The sequence below is a fragment of the Macaca fascicularis genome, chromosome 20 (genome assembly GCF_037993035.2).
Source record: "Macaca fascicularis isolate 582-1 chromosome 20, T2T-MFA8v1.1".
Lineage (NCBI taxonomy): Eukaryota > Metazoa > Chordata > Mammalia > Primates > Cercopithecidae > Macaca > Macaca fascicularis.
This window is the reverse complement of record NC_088394.1, coordinates 6,176,331-6,197,410: the sequence shown is the minus strand read 5'-3', so window position 1 is coordinate 6,197,410 and position 21,080 is coordinate 6,176,331. Positions and strand designations below refer to the sequence as shown.

At 46.9% G+C, this 21,080-nt stretch overlaps 1 protein-coding gene and 1 pseudogene across 1 annotated transcript in view; both read right to left on the bottom strand.

Moving 5' to 3' along the window:
• Positions 1–21,080, bottom strand: part of RBFOX1 (RNA binding fox-1 homolog 1) — a 2,485,336-nt gene that overhangs the window by 2,340,047 nt on the left and 124,209 nt on the right.
• LOC135968811 (nucleophosmin pseudogene) lies at positions 15,634–16,608 on the bottom strand (annotated as a pseudogene).

The window sequence follows — 21,080 nt, the reverse complement described above, 5'->3', positions numbered from 1 at the left end:
TGTGCCAAGAGTCTGCATGTGCATTATTTGATTTAATGTTTGTAACAACCCTATCGGGGAGGTAGCACGGCTAAGGTCCCACCTGAAAGGGATGCAGGCTAGAGCCCCAGCAGCCTATGCCTGGACCTCTTCATCCTCGCTACCCACAGTGCGGTCTACAGGCCTGCAGCGTCAGCCTCACCTGGGAGCCTGCTAGGAATGCAGAATCCTGGGCCCTGTCCCAGGCCTACTGAGAGCAAATCTGCCTGTGAGCCAGATCTCCAAGTGATTTATGTGCCTGTTAGGGTTTTAGAAACCATTTGCTAAGGTCTGCAGCTGACCCTTAAGTAAATACAAAATAAATATGAATGATTTGTATTGTCATCACTGTAGCTTATGGAGAGATCTACTAGGATACAATTCAGACTCGGCATCGTAACACGCGTGGATGTGATAATGACTCCCCAAGGGCATAGGGTCTGCCCTGCCTTTTACAGAGTCTCTCTCCATACAGATAAAGACCTGGCTGTCAAATAGGAAGAGCCAGGACCCCACACCAGCTCTTCTGCTTCCTCAGTCCCTCCTCCTCCTGCAGCACCCTGTCCTCTCCAGTAGCTTATCTATTTCACACTACGGTGTAAATGGCTTATCTATTTCACACTACGGTGTAAATGACTTATCTATTTCACACTACGGTGTAAATGACTCGGGGTTTGTGAGGCCTCTCCCAGGGATAGTTGCAAAGCTCAAGCCATGCTTTCTGCCACTGTTTGATGAAAGAATCGAGATCTTTATTGCCAAACCTCAAGTAATGGGCAGTGCCATTTCAGTGCACAGGAAGGTGACATCACAAAGCATTCTTTATCTCTTTAAAATTTCCTACCTTATTATACAAGTCATGCATGAGTACATCCTCAGGATAAAATATTCAAGTTATACACAAGTACATAGGGTACAAAGCAAAAGTCCCTTTCATCAGAGAGGCGCTGAAGGTTTCAAAGCAGAGACTCCTGACTTTGGATCTCAGCTCCAACCCTTACTAGATGTGTGTCTTTGGACAACTTACTTAACCTCTCTGTGACTCAGTTTCCTCATCCGTACCTCAAATATCTGTTTAAGGATTAAATGTAATAAGGCCTTTAAAATGCTTAGCTTTGAGCCTGCACACAATGGGAATTAGCAATGTTTTCACACCCTACTCTTGTCCCCAAAGGTAAGTCCTATTCGCAGCTTGGCATGAAGACTTGGAGACCCTCTGCTATGCATTCACTTATATAGGTACCCAACAAGCACAAGTGCACATTTAGTATAAAGATGATCACAGCAGACCTTAGTTCTACAGCTCGCTTGCTTTAGAGTTCACCTGAGTTGTGGGGATATTTTAATGCCCAATCACACAGATGTATCTCTTGTTCTAACAGCTCTGTACGTCTATCCTTGGGATAGAGGCACAACGACAGATTGAAAAATTCCCCCATTGTGGACATTTAAGTTTCCACCATCTACCGACTGAAAGTCGACCGTACGTGCAAAGGCAGCCAAGCTCGAGCATGTCAGACGGAGGAAGCTGAGCAGCCAGGAAGTGGAGCCAGGCGGAGGATGCTGTCATCAGAGCCTCTGCCAAGGACGGGAAGGATGACGACAATCTGGGGCACACTCAAAATAAATAATTGTCCTTAACCCTCTCAAAATTGGGAAGCACATCCTTAGTCACCGGCTTCCTGTCACAGCTGGGTGCTGTGCCCTCACACCGCCCACTGCAAGGCTGTGCCCAGGCTCCCAGGTTCACAGCCAACAAGGGCACCTGCCCGGGATTATTCCTCTGCCCCAAGTGCTTTCCTCCAGCAAAGGGGCCAAATACAAGCAGTTAGTTACTCTGGCCATAAAGGACCTAAAAAATGACCCAGAAGAGCTGTTTCGTGACTTGGGTAGTATCAAAACCTTGAAATCTTACCCAGAATGCTAATCTATAAAGCAGATCAAAGGGAGGGCCCTGGTGGAACCAAGCTGGTGTTCAAACGGGGAGATAAAGAGCCTCATCTTTTCCCCTGAGACTCCCAGGGTCCTCCAGAATACAGGTGACAACCCACTAATCTATCTGGTCCAATTGGTTTCTCAGATTTGGTGGCTGGAGCTCATGGAGAGGAAGTTACTCACCAAAGAACCACAGTGATTAAGTAGCAGAGTCCAGGGAAAGACTCTGGTCCCCTGACCCCTGACTCCCAGGCTACCACACTTTCTGTGAACTTCTACAGCATGTGCTTATTTAGACTAAGGTGTGAATGACTGTGTCATTCAGAGATGATTATGTCTTCAGAGACACTTTCCATTAGAGCCACAGCTCTCCACCCCAGGTAGGTACGGCCCAAGTGTAACTCACAAGATAAACAACTCAGAACTTCCTGGGCTGGGGGTGTGTTTCTCTGAGAGGTCCGAATGTGGAAAGATAAAATAACAACCGAGAAAAAAACTATAAAAACTGCTTTGATATTTTAAAAATGAACTGAAAATGAAACCAAATAAGAAATTCACCTGAACTTTTATGATTAAATTTTGGACTTCAATTCAATGCGGTCCTTGTCTAAGTGCCTTGAGACGAAGCACCCGCGTGGCCCTGGCCCTGGCTCCTGACAGCATGAGGTCCGTCTCTTCTGCTGTTCATACATTAGGTTGGCGCAGAAGTTACTGCAGTGTTTGCCATGACTTTTAATGCCAAAAACCGCAATTACTTTTGTGCCAACCTAATACGTTGGGGGAAAACTGTGAGGGGTCCTGAGCCCAAGGAATGACTTCTTAATGCAAAGATTATTGGCAGCAGAGTAAGTGAAAGGTTTTCAGTGGATGAAAGGTCATCCCAAGTCCTTGAAATCTCTGTGTATGCAGCCTACTCTGCCTAATCCATAATCATAAAATGAGCATTTATTGTGCAAACATTTATGAAGTACCTACTGTATGCCCAGCACTATGCTAATCACTTTACAAGGATGAGAGGGGCATTAGCATTACCTCCCATTCTACAGATGACAAAACTGAGGCTCAGGAAACATAAGTCATGGGAATATCCGAGTCCATCGGTGATAGGAACAGGATCCAGAAACTCTTCCTCTCCAGCAGTGTGACCAACCATCCCAGTTTACCCAGGGCCATTCTCGTGTTAACACGGAAAGTAACACATCCCAGGAAGCCTGCATTCCCAGGTATAACTGGGACAACTGGCTGCCGTAGCGGAGGGTCTGCTGAGGCTATTCAGAGAACAAAAATAGTTAATACTGATGCTTAAGCTCCCGGAGTGTTGGAACGGAGGCTAATTCCCCGATCCTGGGCGGGCCATGTGGAGTGGAAACGAGGACCGCAAGTCTGGATGCAAGTGTTGGAGAATGAGGGTCCGACTGGGTGGCCAGCAGAGGCAGCACATCTCTGACACACGCCTTTGAGTTGTTTGGATGGGGGTGACCCAACAGTCCTACACCCCAGGAGCTCCCTCAATCCCAGATAAACCAGAACAGCTGATGACCCTACTTCCCAACGAGAAGCTGTTGCTGAATATTCCAGAAAACACACACACCTTCAACAACTGCAGGCTCCGTATGTCTGTCTACTTATTTGCTTTCTATTCACCCCCCCGCCTTTTCCCTCAAACTGGCAGGCAGTGCAATGCTGTGCTGTTGTCTTGCTCTCTCCATGAACGACTACAGAAAGAAAAAAATAAAATGGAAAAGGTCATTGTGCTTTAAAAGGAGCCTTTAAAAAAATAAAAGAAAGAAAAGAAAATTACCTGAATAGGCTCCTATTAGTGGGAAGTGAGAAAAGGTTTCAAATGGAAAACTGTTCTCAAGAGAAAGCACATGTTGACCCTGTGATTGTGTTTTACACTTGTGTTGAAAATGTTCTCGCAATGCTTCAGAAGGCTTTTTTGCATATTTATTTTCCATACCCTGATGAGAGGTACAGTTCGGAGCACTTGTTGACAAGTGTGGAGACAGACGTTCTGCCTTACAGGCTCCCTCTCTCCTGGGCTGCACACCTTCCCCTGGGACCTCTAGATCCACATTCAACTTCTGTCTCTGCCTCCACCTCCTCTCTCTCTCTCTCCCTCGCCCCAATCTCTTCTCTTCTCTTTCTCTTCCCTTTCCTTTCCTTCCTTTCCCTCCTCCTCCCTCTCCTCCCTCCCTTTTCCTCCCCACCCACATCCATACCAGCCTTTGACCTACTCCTTCTCACCAAGCTCACTCAAGCTCAGCCTTTGCACTTTCTGTTCCCTCTGCTCGAACACCTTTCCCTTTGTGATTTGCCTGGTCAACTCCTTCTCACCCCTTGTGTCTCAGCTTGCATGACCCCATCTCAAGGGGACTTTCTTGAACTCCCCATGAAAAATAGTTCCATTCTCCGACAACCCCTCCACATTCTGCAGCTTCCTTCAAAGCACTTACCCTACTCCTTGTAGCCCCTTCCTGGACATATTTGCTGTGCATGGAGGAGGCAGACGTCACGTCTGTCTATTTGCACTTGTATCTCCAAGGCCTATCCCCATGCCTGGCAGATATACAGCAGGTGCTCAACCAGTGCTTTCAACTGCATGACTAAGCCAATGACTCCCACACACTTGACTGACAACTCTCTGGATGGTTTCCGGTTCCTCGGTTTGGGCTCCCCCAGAAGTGGATCCTGAGATGAAGATTTAAGCGCAGGAAGTTTACTTAGGAGCTGAGCCCCTGAGTGCGGAAGAGACTTGGGGAAGGGAGGAAAGCCGATGCAGGGTGTGCTATGAAGAGACCGCCAATGCAGGCAACAGGGGCCCCATCCTAGGGGCCACTCGGAGATGACGCAGCACCTGTTCCCCCTGCCATGGGGCAACATCACCGGCTGAGGCTGCTACTAGGGACTTTATCCCTGACACCTCTGGTCTACCCCAAGCTTGGAAGAAAAGAAAGTCCTCAGCAGAGAGTCATGGGTGCTGTCAAAGGACCCCACTAGAATGGACCAAGACGATAAGTACCAAGGGGACAAGAACGGATGGTACCGCAGCATCTGCCACACCTGGTGACCACAGCCAGCAACTGCACCAGCGTCCTGGCAGCCCTCACCCTGCTGAAAATGTCTCCCGGCAACACTGGCTGTGTGGGCCACCCCTTCCTTCTTCAACTGTCTCCCCTCCTGCCTTTTCCGACTCTCCCACTGCCCTGTGTGCTGATTCCTGGTCTCCATCCCTAACCCTTCTCCTGTTCTCCTCAGTGAGCAGCGTCCCCACCCACCGCCCCTTCCCCTGGGAAACACAACAGTAGGTGAATCCCAGCCTCGGGATCCCCTCACCTGAGCTCCTGTCCCAACAGACAACCACCTGCTGGAATAACGGCAACAACAGTCACAACTGAGGGTAGGACTCAGCAGCACTGGGGTGTCAGAGCTACCTGCATGCTCTCAGAATGCACCGCCTGGGCTCCAGCATGGCCTCCAGCCCTCACTAGCTGTGAACTTGGACAGATTACTAACCTGCTTTTTTTTTTCTTTTGAGACAGAGTCACGCTCTGTCACCCAGGCTGGAATGCAATGGCACAATTTCAGCTCACATCAACCTCTGCCTCCTAGGTTCAAGCGATTCTTCTGCCTCAGCCTCCCAAATAGCTTGAACTACAGGCGCCCACCACCACGCCCGGCTAATTTTTGGTTTTTTTTAGCAGAGACAGAGTTTTGCCACGTTGGCCAGGCTGGTCTCAAACTCCTGATCTCAAGTGATCTACCCCTCTCAGCCTCCCAAAGTGCTGGGATTACAGGCATGAGCCACCGCACACGGCCAGATTACTAACGATCTTAAAACTGCTGATAAAGAAAGTCTTATCGCAAAGGGCACTTATGAGTCTTCAGCTAGTTTAACACCAGTACATTAAAGTGCTAAGCACGGCGCCAGGATGAGCAAAGCGCAGCGGGCAGGCCAAATCCAGCCTACCACCACCAAAGATGTTTCCCATTTGGTTCTCCACAGAGAACATTTGGTAACCCCCGGCACAGTGCCTGGCACATCGTTGGTGCTGCATAAATATTGGATATGACAACATTAGTGTTAGCGTCCGCGTTAGTATCAGTGTCCATATTCACACAGAATGTGGGACTCGTTACCCCATTTTCCAGATGAGAGATCTCCATGTACATACCTCACAGTCCTCTCCTTCCCCTGTTCCCTGGCCCTCCCCATAGAACACCCCCGACTTATCACCGTCACTAACCCAGACTCTCAGGCTGGGATCCTCAGAGCCCTCCAGGATGCCATTTCTTCCCACAAGCCCTGGAGATTCAGCCTCCATGCCCCTTAGCTGTAGCCACACTTGCCTTTCCAACCTCACTGTCCTCTTCATTCCCCTCCCTGGACCAGTTTTCCCCATGGTGGGTTCCCTAGAATGTGGATCCCTGGGAAAGAGCTTCCATGGTCAATTGATTTTAGAAAATATCACATGTCATCTGCCCCTCTCCAAGAGTCACAATGACCATTAAAATGCTAAAGGCTCTGAGAAGTCCCTCAAAGAGATGTGTTAACTCTATGTAACCCAACATTCAGCAAACCCGCACAGCATTTTTTGTTTGTTTGTTTGTTTTGTCACTTAAAATCTGTTTCTACCACGGGACACAGATTGGGAGCTACTGCCTGTGTCTGGCACAATGGTTGCCTCTCTGGAATCCCAGACAGACCAGTCTCTCGTCCCTTTCACCTATCCCAGGAATTTATAAACATTTTCCATAGAAGGATGGATAGTAAATACATTAAACCTTGTGGGCCAAGTGGCAAAACTGAGTATATTATACAGGTACTTACGTGATAAGACAGAAAACAAATTTCTATCAACATTTTATTGGTAGAATTCAAAACTTCATTTGTGGGCACAGAAATTTGAATTTTATGTCGTTTTCACACCTCACAAAACAGCCTTCTTCTTTTCATGCTTTTAGTCAATTCTTTAATAACAAAAAAAAATAAAAGTAAAAAAACACAGATAAATCACATCTTCTAAAACCCAGCTCTGATCACCTCTGTGTTAAAACATGTTCAAAGACTACGCTCTCTCCCCAGCGGACAAAGTCCAAGCTCATCCCCCAACCATTCAAAACCCTATCAGCCAGACCTGCTGTCCATCTATAATTCCACCCCACTCTCCCCTTCCATTCCCTGTGATACATTCAGATAAAACTGCTCCCTGCTCCCATATACATTCATCCTTTTCTGTTCTTGTGTCTTTTCTCATAGGGCTCCCTCCTCCTGGAATTCCTCTCCACAATCTCCACACATCCAAACTTAAGGACTAACTCAAGGGCCACCTCCTCCAGGAAGCTTTCCCTGATCTCCTCAGGGAGAGCTTCTATCTCCTTCCTCCAAACTTCCAGGCCTCTTTATCTCAATATCACATACAGCACTTGTATTAGTTCATTCTTGCATTGCTATAAAGAATTACCTGAAACTGACCAGCCAGGTACAATGGCTCACGCCTATAATTCCAGCACTTTGGGAGGCCAAGGTGGATGGATCACCTGAGCTCAGGAATTCAAGACTAGCCTGGCAAAACATGGTGAAACCCTGTCTTTACAAAAATACAAAAATTAGCCTGGCTAATACAAAAATTAGCTAGGTGTGGTAGTCGGTGCCTGTAATCCCAGCTACTCCAGAGGCTGAGGCAGGAGAATCGCTTGAACCCGGAAGGTGAGGGTTGCAGTGAGCTGACATCGCATCACTGTACTCCAGCCTAGGTGACAGGAGTGAGACTCCGTCTCAAACTGGGTAATGTATAAAGAAAAGAAGTTTGGCCAGGCACAGTGGCTCACGCCTGTAATCCCAAAATTTTGAAAGGCCAAGCCAGATGGATCACTTGAGGTCAGGAGTTCAAGACCAGCCTGACCAATATGATGAAACCCCATCTCCACTAAAAATATAAAAATTAGCCAAGTGTGGTAGCAGGTGACTGTAATCCCAACTACTCGGGAGGCTAAGACAGGAGAATCGCTTGAACCCAGGAGGCGGAGATTGCAGTGAGCCGAGATAGCACCACTGCACTACAGCCTGGGCAAAAGAGAGAGACTCCATCTGAAAGAAAAAAAAGAAGTTTAATTGACTCACAGTTCTGCAGGCTATACAGGAAGTAGCACTGAGAAGGCCTCACGAAACTTACAATTGGGATGGAAGGCGAAGGAGAAACAGGCACCTCTTACATGACTGGAAGAGGAGGAAGAGAAAGTGAAGGGAGAGGTTGCTACACACTTTTAAACAACCAGATGTGGGAACTCACTCATTATCACAAGAAGAGCAAGGGGGAAATCCACCAGGGAAATCCCATGATCCAATCACCTCCAACATCGGGGATTATAATTCGACATGAAATTTGGGTGGGGACACAAATCCAAACCACACCACCACTGGCCCCCATCTACCTAAAACTGGGGTCTATATCTTTCTGACCCAGTAACATGACATCTAGAAGCTGTGAAAACAAGCTCCCATGAGGAATGCTGCAGCAGCTGTGTGTCTCAATGGGCGATGGTTCTGCTGAGAAAATCCATTTCACGTCCTCCTCCTCCCCGCTCCATCCTTTCCACACTGCCTCCTGTGGGTCGCCACCAGTCCACTCCACATCCTCCTCCTCCCTACTCCATCCTTTCCACACTGCCTCCTGTGGGTCACCACCAGTCCATTCCACATCCTCCACCTCCCCACTCCATCCTTTCCACACTGCCTCTGGGTACCCACCAGTCCATTCCACATCCTCCTCCTCCCCACTCCATCCTTTCCACACTGCCTCCTGTGGGTCCCCACCAGTTTCAGAAGTGAGAAGAGCTGATATCAAGATGTGAAAGCTATCTCTTTAAATTCTGAAAGAACTTGGAGGTTGAGATGGAGAAGATGAGCCAGAAGTTAGCCTGTGTCTGGAAAGGTCCTCACCTGGTGTCTCTTCTCCCCATCTTCAGAAGAACAAGAGAAGCTGAAGTCATGCTAACATGCAGAGTGTGTTTTGATTCAAAAAGGATCACGAGATGGTATTGTGCGGGTCAACGCGACCCAGTGTGAACAATGTTCTCATTTACCAATCTCATCTCCTTATTTGCAATCAAACTAATAACGGTTTATCTCAATCTCAGGGGAAACGAACCACATAGACATGCAGCAGCCTTGGAAGAAACAGCTCCCTGCAAAGCCAATTCTGTTCTGATGGACAGGATTGGAGAAAGCTGCCACCACAGTAGAGAGACCTGAGCCCTGTTCCCCACAGGCGCAGTCAGCATCACCTTCACGGCTAAACCACCCCCATTCTCAGCAGAAGTGTGGGCCAACCTGTGGGCCACAGATGGAGGAATCAGAGTCTTAGAGGTTAAGCATTTCTTTTTTTTTTTTCTTATTTACTTATTTTTAACGGTCAAATAAATATTGTACATATATGAGACTGGGTCATTTCCATCTTCTCTGTTCTATTCACACACCCAATACACAGACCTCACTCCCACCACCATCTTTATGGAGGGAGAAGGGGACAGGTAATGAAGAGGATTTCATTGGGTTCACCCATGTGGACAGACTCCGGGAAGACTGAGATCAGGTTCTGCAATTTGTTGCAGTGGACCCACGAAACCCTTCCGAGACAGAACATCATCCCAGCTGGCCTCAGCTGCCTCCTGCCTAAAGCATAAGATCTTGGCCTAACGGCCCTTCAAAGGCAGTTCAAGAATCCCTTCACGATCCTTCATCTTAGGGCTTGTTAGACCCACTGGCCTGCAGAGGAAATAGACGAAGCTGGCATGGATATCTTTCCTTTTGCTCTCACAAAATCATAAGCATCTTGGCTGGGCGCAGTGGCTCAAGCCCGTAATCCCAGCACTTTGGGAGGCCGAGACGGGTGGATCACGAGGTCAGGAGATCGAGACCATCCTGGCTAACCCAGTGAAACCCCGTCTCTACTAAAAAATACAAAAAAAAAAAAAACTAGCTGGGCGAGGTGGCGGGCGCCTGTAGTCCCAGCTACTCGGGAGACTAAGGCAGGAGAATGGTGTAAACCCGGGAGGCAGAGCTTGCAGTGAGCTGAGATCCGGCCACTGCACTCCAGCCTGGGCAACAGAGTGAGACTCCATCTCAAAAAAAAAAAAAAAAAAAATCATAAGCATCTTAAAAGAGGTTTAGCCCACTTATGAGGACAGCTCTCTGTGCCACTTCAACCAATAAAACGTGGTGTGAAAAAAAAAGCCACACTGCTGGGTTAAAGGTAGGAAGGAAAGACTGCTAGTCACAAACCTCCCGTTTACTCGGAAGGGCGTTGCAGAGGCCAAGTAACCATGGATTAAACACAGGAGAAGTTTCTTTCTCCCTCAGGCAGGAGCATGGGTATCTGCAGCTCAGGGCCAAGGTGTCCCAGGGCCCAGGGACCATCTCTGGAAACCCCGGCCACCCTCACCACACATCCAGCAGGGCTCATTACCAGCCTTTATTCCCTCAAAATGTGGGAAAAGGAGAAGTGCATGAATTGCCCCTGCACCACTCAGAAATGTACACATCACCAGCTCACACGTCCCAGACGAGGATTTAGCTCATAAGCACTCGCTACAAGGGAGGCAGATACAGCAGTCTGCTAGGGCTGCCATAACAAAATGTCACAGGTGGGGTGGCTTAAGCAATAGAGATTTGTTTTGCACAGTCCTGGAGGCTGGAAGTCCAAGATCAAAGTGTTGGCGGGATGGGTTTCTCCTGAGGCCTCTACTGGACTTGCAGGTACCCATCTTCTCCCTGTATCCTCACAGGGTCTTCCCTCTGTTCTCCAGCACCCCTGGCATCGCTCTGTGCACCCCATCTTCCCTTCTTATCAGAACACCAGTCAGATTGTACAAGGGCCCCTCCTAAGGGACTCATTTTAACCTAACGCCCTCTTTAAAACCACATTCTGGCCGGGCATGGCGGCTCACGCTTGTAATCCCAGTACTTTGGGAGGCCAAGGTGGGCAGATCACCTGAGGTCACGAGTTCGAGACCAGCCTGACCAATACAGCAAAACCCCATCTCTACTAAAACTACAAAAATTAGCCGGGCGTAGTGGCACACCTGCAGTCCCAGCTACTCGGGAGGCTGAGGCAGGAGAATCGCTTGAACCTGGGAGGCACAAGTTGCAGTGAACCAAGATCACGCCACCACTCTCCAGCCTGGCGAAAGAGCAACATTCCATCTAAATAAATAAAAAATAAAATCCTGAAGTCCTGGGGGTTAGGGCCTCAACGTGTGAATTTGGGAAGTGGACATCACTCAGTTCATAACAACAGGGACACATAGTCTTGATTCTGGGGAGTCATGTGCCTGCTAAAAATTGGGGGATGGTGGGTGGAACTGCTGACAATGAGGAAAGGAAGAGGTCGGATGCGGTGGCTCACACCTATAATCCAAGCACTCTGGGAGGCCAAGGTGGGAGAATCATTAGAGTCTAGGTATTCAAGATGAGCCTGGGCAACACAGAGACTGTCTCTACAAAACATTAAAAAAAAAAAAAAAATAGCTGGGTGAAGTAGCACATACCTGTGACCCCAGCTACGTGGGAGGATGAGGCAGGAGGATCACTCCAGACCAGGAATTAGAGGCTACGCTGAGCTGAGATGACACTGCTGCATTCCATCCTGGGTGACAGAGTGAGACCCCGTCTGACATAAAATAATAATAATATTTTAAAAAGCCAAAAAACAAAAAGAGAAGGAGACTGGATCAGGGGAACAATTAACTATCTTTGCCCTAGACAGTGTCCTATCCTGGTTCATAGCATCCACAGCTCATAGCATCTGGCACCAGGGAGGAAGTCAAACAGCTGATGGTCTAAAGAAGGGAAGAGAACACAAAACTCATGGAGATGCCGCCTAGATCTCATGCTTGGGGGCTCGTCTGGTGTAAGTCTGTTGTGCTTTCAATGCCAAGAACACAGCTGGCCCATCATTGGGTCCTGCAGAACAGAAGCCTGTGGGGTGTTAGGAGAGAAGTTTCCAGAGTAGGCAGGAGTAAACTTTGCAACTCCAAAAAGAGACTGAACATGCACAAGAGCAGGTATTTCTGTCCAGTTTGTTCCCTGATGCATTCTGTCATGGAGAATGGTGCCCAGCACGTAGTAGGTACTCAATAAATGGCATGGACGCAGACAAGGAAGCTCAGAGGAGGAACTTCATCTCCATCCAGGGCAGTACTGGCAGGAAACCACTCTTTTTTTTTTTTTTGAGACGGAGTCTCGCTCTGTCGCCCAGGCTGGAGTGCAGTGGCCGGATCTCAGCTCACTGCAAGCTCCGCCTCCCAGGTTTACGCCATTCTCCTGCCTCAGCCTCCCAAGTAGCTGGGACTACAGGCGCCCGCCACCTCGCCCGGCTAGTTTTTTCTATTTTTTAGTAGAGACGGGGTTTCACTGGGTTAGCCAGGATGGTCTCGATCTGCTGACCTCGTGATCCGCCCAAAGTGCTGGGATTACAGGCTTGAGCCACCGCGCCCGGCGGAAACCACTCTTAAGTCATCCCTCCCCACGACCCCATCATGCTGTGTTTTCCTAACATTCTCAGCCATCTATAGGTTGGTGCAAAAGTAATTGGGGTTTTTGTCGCTAAAAGTAATGGCAAAACCGCAATTACTTTTGCACCAACCTAATATATTTCATTATTTTAAATGACAGCATCTAGAAGCAAGGCCTGCGTTCCTACTGAGTAGGGCAGGTGAGGTATACGGGAAGGGAAAAGGTGGCTTCAGCCACACAAAGGATCCTGACTGAGACCCACCTTTGAAAGCAGGTGTGCTTTGGAAATATGTTTAGTGTTTATAAATGGCCCAGAAGCAGGTTCACCCAGCACAGCAGAGGAAGCAACTCGGCCGGTGCTCAGGAGCACGTGGGGCATGGTGCTGAGCTCTCCCATACCTGCTTCCCCACTGTAAAGTGGGAGGATCGCAGCATGTACCACAGAGAATGTCCTCAGCATTAAATTAGGTGATGCCTGAAAGCATCAAAGCGCAGTGCCTGACACTGAGCAGGTCCTCTGCAAATGCCAGCGACTGGGAGAAAGAAGTCTGCGTCTGTCAGTGCTGGTCCCCGGCTATTCCAAGGGCCTTAGAGACGTCATGAGGATGAAGATGGCTAGGGGACAGGTAGAAATGTTGCTCATTTTACATTTTAACAAACTGTGGGACAGGTGCGGTGGCTCATGCCTGTAATGCCAGCACTTTGGGAGACGAAGGTGAGTAGATCACTTGAGGTCAGGAGTTCAAGGCCAGCCCGGCCAGCATGGTAAAACCCAGTCTCTACTAAAAATACAAAAATGAGCCAGGCATGGTGGCACATGCCTGTAATCCCAGCTACTTGGGAGGCTGAGACAGGAGAACTGTCTGAAGCCGGGGGCAGAGGCTGCAGTGAGCCAAGATGGTGCCATTGTACTCCAGCCTGGGCAACAGAGAAAGACTCGTCTCAAAACAAACAAACAAAACCGCTGTGGTCTTCATTTCTTCAATGCTTTTGAAAATAATGCCAAGAGCATGAGCTAAAGTTAGAATATAAGAATTGAGGAGGGAGACCCACAGAAACCTCCTAACTCATATCACATAAAAAGCGGGATGCACTTCCAGAGAGGGGCCTCTCTCGACAACAGCCAGCCATGCTTGAAGGCCTAAGAATAAACAAGGAGACCCCAGAAGACCCTGGGTTAGAGTTAAAGGGAAAACATCAACGCTGAGGCCCCCTGCACACAGAGGTCACCATGAAACCATGTCACTAAAGGCCAGCCCTTCCTGCCCCCTGAAAGGCCAGAATTTTTTTAAAAGGATGGCCTTTGAGCTTTTGTTTCTTAAAGAGCTTGGAAATGTGCATAACAGCAACAGTTTGAAGAAACCATGTACTGCAGCTTGTTAAATCATTGGAAATCAAATCTAAGCAAGAGTTGCAGAATTAGATTACCCAATATGAAGGAAACATACTTTCATCTCAAGTTCCTCTAAATAGATGTTATTTTCCCTTGCTGTAAAGGTAGGCTATTTTCCTTATTATTCTTTCCTCAAGAAAAACAAGGAAGTGGGAGGGCGGGAGACGAAAACCCACATCGGTTAGGTGCCCCAACGCTGCAGAGCAATTCTAATCAGCATTAACATTGCAGTAGCCCAGGAAAAAGAACTGGGAGGTTTCATCGTACAGGAACAAAACTGAGAGATGAAAATGCAGTCGCAAGCGTAAAAAAAGTTATTATGAAATCTGTTCAAGCCTCATGCTTCTCCAATGATTCAAGATAATCACATGAGCAGCTTCAAACATTATGCATTGACATCATTCAAACAGATAGCTCCCAGAGGTTGGATATGAGATCAGGGAATTACCATTCATCATACGTTTATGACAAATCTAATGGCCTGAACTGATTTGTGACTGGTTAAAGCTCATGTGGGTCTCTCCAACTATGGCTACCTTGCTACTTAATGATCCTCCTTGCTTAAGAAGAACCCCCATGGAACCCATAACGTCTCATTGGAATAAGGAACGGGAAACTCCTCACAACCCAAGGTCAAGTGCCTAAGGTGTGGATCTTCTCAAAGTCCAGAGTCCTGTCATTCAAACAGCAAACACAGAACCGTCCTCTTGCTGGAGGTTAACTCCAGCAAACAGACAGACAGACTCAGGTTTAAGAGTCTACTGTGCTACTTTCTGGATGTGGAACCATGAGCAAGGCATCTCCCCTCCTCGTGCCCTGTCTCATTTTTAATATCAAGATTATAATGGCCTCTACTTCTTAGGGCAGTTATGAGGATTAAGTGAAATCATGTATATAAAGTATTGAGCACGATTCTTGGCACAGAGCAGGCATTTAATAAATGTTAGCTAGAACCGCTGTTACGCCCAGTACCGATAAGATAATGAAGTTAACAGTCTCCACGGGAAGGGTTTGTAAGAACATAACAATCCAAAGACAGTAATGGCGCCACTCTGGGCTCCTCCTTCCCCGTTACCCACGTGGCAGATACAGTGGGAGCCCATATCCCCTCCAGCCAACTCGGCTGTCACCTGCAGCTTGGAGAGACAGTTCCCTCCCACATCAATGGGTCCCTTATTTAAGCACCTGTGTCTCTGCACCTAGGAGTTTCCTGCAGCCATGGGAATCTGCTCAGCCTGTGTTCTGGGCAGGTCAGGAGTTGCAGAGTGAGCAACCACACCACTGGTTTCTAACACTGCACACATAAGATACCCACTTGTGTGCAGAAAGTCTCTTCCTTTAGGCTTGTAACTCCCTTCACATGAAACATTAATGAGGGAAATCGTTGTATTCTGCATAAAAACTAGATCAAATTTCTACACAAAATCATTTGTCTAAAAATTTAAGTTTTCAAATAAAAATTAAAATGCATTTCTGACATGCAAAATAAATTTTAAAAATTTTACAAAATCACCTGATGTCAGCACCACCTTTGTTTTTCTGTATTAAGTCAACAGAAACTGTGCTACTTTATTAAAACAGAGTTTTATTTCGCATGTATATTTTTGTCTCTCCATCATTTCCATGTCTGACCACTGCTACTACTGTGTCTTATCATAACATTCCATTCATACTTAAAACCAAGCAAAGGGTGAAGTTCCATCCTTAACAACTAAACAGGCATTTTGGACAACACATTCTTGGCAATGAAACCTGGACAACATTTATCAAACATGATAGGAAAATTTATCACTCTGCATTATAAAAAGGACAGCCAGATATCAACTGTTACAGAAATGAAATAGATGGAAAATTTTTAACAAATTTTTCTTAAAGAGACTGCCAGAGATCTGGAATAGCCTCCTGGTCAGTCATCTGGAAGCAATTCTTCACATAATTGATGAACTTGGCTTCCACTTTGGGAAGAAAACCACCTTTTTCTATATTTCCTTGCATTTTTGCTCTAACATCTTCTACAGAACTAGGTCCTTTTGGTGTTTTAGGAGGTTTTTTCCTGTTTTTTGAAGGATTCTTGTCCTTTTGATCTTGGTGTTGATCATGGTTTTGAGTCTTTTCCATTCTGATATGACTTGTGTGCATTTTTGGCTGGAGTGTCTCATATAGATTTCTTCATTGGTGCTTCAGTTTCCTCATTATCAAAATCACCATCATCATCATCATCAAAATCATCATCATCTTCATCATCTTCATCATCATGACTAGCATCATCTTCGTTGGCAGCAAGTTTTACTTTTTTCTGTGGAACCTTGCTACCACTTCCAGGGGCAGCCTGTTTTCTGGATATACTTAAGAGTTGGTTTCACATCCTTGTCTTCATCTTGTGACTCTGCATCTTCCTCCATAGCTACAAAGTGCTGTCCACGAGCATGCACTGGCCCTGAACCGCACTTCAACTGTAAGATCACCGGTGGCATGATTTCAAAGCCCCCATTGGCTGTACAGGCATTTACAAAGTTGCCAGTATTACTTTAACTGGACTGCCTTCATAATTCATTGCCTCTGCTTCAACAACGTGCAATTCATCCTTTGCCCCAGCCCCTAAACCAACCATTCTTAAAGATAACTGGTACTCTTTTTCATTATTATCCACCCTGAAGTGATAACCTTTGTCAGCCTTGAGTTCACAACTGAAAAGATAGTTCTAGGGCCTCAGGGGGCTCATGGCCATGACCACCGAATCTTCCATTGGGTGGTAGCATGCACTTAGGTGGGAGAGAAGGCGGATAGAGATAAATGACCACTGCTCAAGAGAACAGCCATGCAGGATGGAATCACACCAGGGAAAGCTCTTTTTATTTTTATTTACTTATTTATTAAGACAGGGTCTCACTCTGTCACCCAGGCTGGAGTGCAGTGGCACTATCTTGGCTCACTGCAACCTCCACTTCCTGGGTTCAAGCGATTCTCCTGCCTCAGCCTCCCAACTAGCTGGGACTACAGGAACACGGCACCGTGCCCAGCTAATTTTTGTATTTTTAGTAGAGACAGGGGTTTCACCAGGTTGACCAGGCTGGTTTCAAACTCCTGGCCTCACGAGATCCTCCCAACTCGGCCTCCCAAAGTGCTGGGATTACAGGTGTGAGCCACTGTCTGTGCCTGGGCAGTACCACTTTTCTTAATGCCAGGATCTTTAGACTTTATGTGTTGGGCGGTGTGTGACATAGAGGGGACGTGTGGCTGCATAAGTGTTTGCTCATTTTTCAAGAGAATCTATGCTCCAAGTTGATCAACATTAAATTTTGTGCATTCAGTGTGACACCTCCCAGAACGACCCTCAACCAGTGGGAAATGGGAACAGGCAGAGCTCCGGGAAGCGGTACTTACGGATGTTCTGGGCCAACCGCTGGAGTCTACCAGCAGGCCTGGGTGCCAGCTGCCCACAGCAGTAAGCAGCTCATTGAAAGACCCTTCGTCTCTTCCCCACTCCCTCCCTGTGGGATCACCTCAAATAAATCTCTCGCATTCAAATCCATGTCTCGGAGTCTGCTTCTTGAAGAACCCAAACTACTGCAACCTAGATAAGGCCTCCTCCTCCTCAGCACACTTTCTGCTTCTGAGGTGACCCTACTGTCCAGCATGACATCATGGAAGGAGCCCAAGCAGGGGCGTTTCACAGATGGGGTTCAAATCCCAACTCTGCCCTTACTAATTGTGTCATCGAGCCAAGCCGCATTGCTGGTCCCCCATTTCCCCATCTTTAAAGCAGCACCTGCATTACAAGGATGTGATGAGGAGTCTGCCACAGAACCAGCTCAACCCTTGTTCTGTTCACTAGTTGGAGCTTCCTAAAGAGAAGCAGGTACCCAAAGTTTCCAGAGATGCCTGTAGAGCACAAGTGCTTGGCATAAAGGAATGGGCTCCAAAAAGCAGAATGCAAAAAATTCATTAGGGAGAAATTTTTCGATAGAGAATGGAGTAACTATCATCACGAAGAGAAAAATCTTTTCTACAAACATAGAAGGATGTCCCTATTGCCAGCTCCCTTGCGTCGGGAACCAAGAAAGTAAGTTCCTCTTGGCCGAGGCTGTACTTGCCATTGGCAGCCTGTAATTGGAACCAGAATATTTCTTAGGTATTGCCAAGTCGATCGGCGACTGGCTTGTTTTCCTAGAAAATGAGTGACAGCTGCACAACAGCTTTTAAGTCATCGAGAGAGAAGAAAGAAAGCCTAGCCAGGGACTCTATGCGCCTTCTGAGCACCCCTGGGGGACTATTGGTGCATTCACGTCTCAAACCAGCACACATCCAAGTTAAAACTTAGCACTTGGCTGGAACTTGTAGGAGAAGTTGTTCCTAAATCAATGTGAAGGAAACTTAAAAATTAATAAAGTGATGGGCAACCTGTATACTGACTTTTTTTTTTTTTTTTCAAAACCTCCTTTGACACCTTCCTAATTAAGGAGAACTGGCTGCTGGTTTCTGCTTCTGGTACCCAGAGTCGGGGAATCACTGAGAGACAGAAGGAGTAACTATTAACTCTAGGTTGTTTTTTCCTTCTCTTGGAAACTGATTGCACAGGCTGGATGAAGGATCTGATTAGACGGCAAAGCAGACCAACTGGGAGTTGTGGGTCCAAGGGAGAGCTCGGTCAGCACTGGTCATCCACCGGGGCAAATGCCTTGGCAGAAAAATGAGTAGACAGGAACAGCCAAGCACTCAAGAAATGAAAGATGCTGGGAGCCCCAGGGAGGTCAGGAGAGATCTCTCTGACCTTTCTGGCCCTGGTAAAACAACAGTGAATAAGACAGACACAAAGTCCCTGTCCCAAGGGCACTGACATGGGGGTGTAGGAGAAAGACAAGCAAATAATTTCACAAGCAATTTCCAAAGTGCGCAAGAAGGGTTATGATTCATTAGTACAAGGTGCTACGTACCTCGTCTGGGGTGTTGGGAAAAGTCAGGTCCACTGAGACCTGGGGATGAGGACTTCCCCAATCAGGGGGAGAAAGAAAGCTGGTTCCAGAGAGAAGAGTCTGCCTGGAAGTCCTGAAGCCCACGGGACTTTTGAGAAAATGAAACAAGCCTCCTGCAACTGAAGCTAGAGAAGGAGGATGAAATTAAACAAGGAAAATAGTATGCAGTTTCCTCAAAAAGTTACAAGTACAACTACCATATGATCCAGCAATCATACTTCCAAATATTTATCCAAAATAGGCTGGACACGGTGGCTCATGCCTGTAATCCTAGCACTTTGAGAGACCGAGGAAGGTGGATCACATGAGGCCAGAAGTTCGAGACCAGCCTTGCCAACATGGTGAAATCCCATCTCTACTAAAAATACAAAAAAAAAAAAAAAAAAAAAAACAGCCAGGTGCGGTGGCACATGCCTGTAGTCCCAGCTACTTGGGAGGCTGAAGCAGGAGAATCGCATGAACCCAGGAGGTGGAGGTTGCAGTGAGCCAAGATCGCGCCATGGCACTCCAGCCTAGGTGACACAGAGACACTCCATCTCAAAAAAAAAAAAAGAATTAAAATCAGGATCTCAAAGAGGTATTTGCACTCCCATGTTTACTACAACATTATTCACAACAGACAAGGAATAAAAACAACCTAAATGTGCACTGATGGATAAATGGATAAGGAAAGCATGGTATGTTCATACAGTGGAACATGATTTAGCTTGAAAAAAGAAGGAAATCCTGCCACATTTGACAATATGGGGAGGCATTATGCTAAGTGAAATAAGCCAGTTGCAGAAAGAAAAACGCTATATGATGCCACTTACAGGATGACTCTCAAACAGTCAAACACACAGAAACAGCAAAATGGTGGTTGCCAGGGGCTGAGGGGAGAGGGTGGGGAGTTGCTATTCAATGGGTATAAAGTTTCAGTGATGTGGCTGGGCGCAGTGGCTCATGCCTGTAATCCCAGCAGTTTGGGAGGCCGAGGCGGGTGGATCACCTGAGGTCGGAAGTTCAAGACCAGCCTGACCAACATGCAGAAACCCCATCTCTACCAAAAATACAAAATTAGCCAGGCGTGGTGGCACATGCCTGTAATCCCAGCTACTCAGGAGACTGAGGCAGGAGAATCGCTTGAACCCGGGAGGCGGAGGTTGCTGTGAGCCAAGATCACACCATTGCACTCCAGCCTGGGCAACAAAAGAAACTCTGTCTCAAAAATAAAAGAAAATACAAAAATACAAAAATTAGTGGGGTGTGGTGGCATGCGCCTATAGTCCCAGATATTCAGGAAGCTGAGGCAGGAGAATAACTTGAACCCAGGAAGCAAAGGTTGCAGGGAGCTGAGACCGTGCCACTGCACTCCAGCCTGGGGACAGAGTGAGACTCCATCTCAAAAAAAAAGAAAGTAAAAAAGTTTCAGTGATGCAAGTTGAGTAAGTTCTAGAGATCTGTTGCACAATATTGTGCCTATAGATAACAATACTGTATTATGCACTTAAACATTGGTTGAGATGATAGATCTCATGTTAAATATTAAGTTAAATGTTCTTACTACAATTTAAACAAAAACATAACAGATGCAACGCAATTGACACAATTAATATCTCAAAATCAGTTCAGATATTAATTGTGGTGGTTTTTAGCTCTGTTAAAACCAGAGCGTTATCTGCCTGCTGTCGAAATCATTTTCAGAACATTAAGATGATTTTTGGCATTGCCCGTGAGCAGCATGTTGTAAAGAGGACCAGACACTAGCCTCTATTACACAGACTTCTCTTCCTGTGTGTCAAAACCAGGCAGGCTCACCTGAGACAGCTGGGTGACCTGAGCAAGAATGCAACTTGGCACAAAGTGGAGGAGCCTTGCAGGTAACTGGGATTGTTTTTCTCAGTTGACTGCTCGTCAACCATTTACCTTCATTCCAACCCCAGAGCCAGCTTTATGGGCTTGCAACATGTGCAGTCACACGAGGCCCCACACTCCATGTTCTGCTGACACTGTCTTGAAATTCTTAACTTTTTAACAAGGGGCCTCACATTTTTATATTTTACTGGACCCTGTAAATCATGCAGCTAATCTTGCCACACCCTGAGTAGTTTATCAACATATTCTTCTTTCCAGTCACTAAGAGATTCTTTTACAAGAGAAATAAAATGGTCCAAAAAAAAAGCGTTATCCTTCTAGTAATAATATCTCAGGGACTGTTTTAGTGCTTCTTATAACCTAGACCTCTGGGTAACTACCCAGTTGGCCC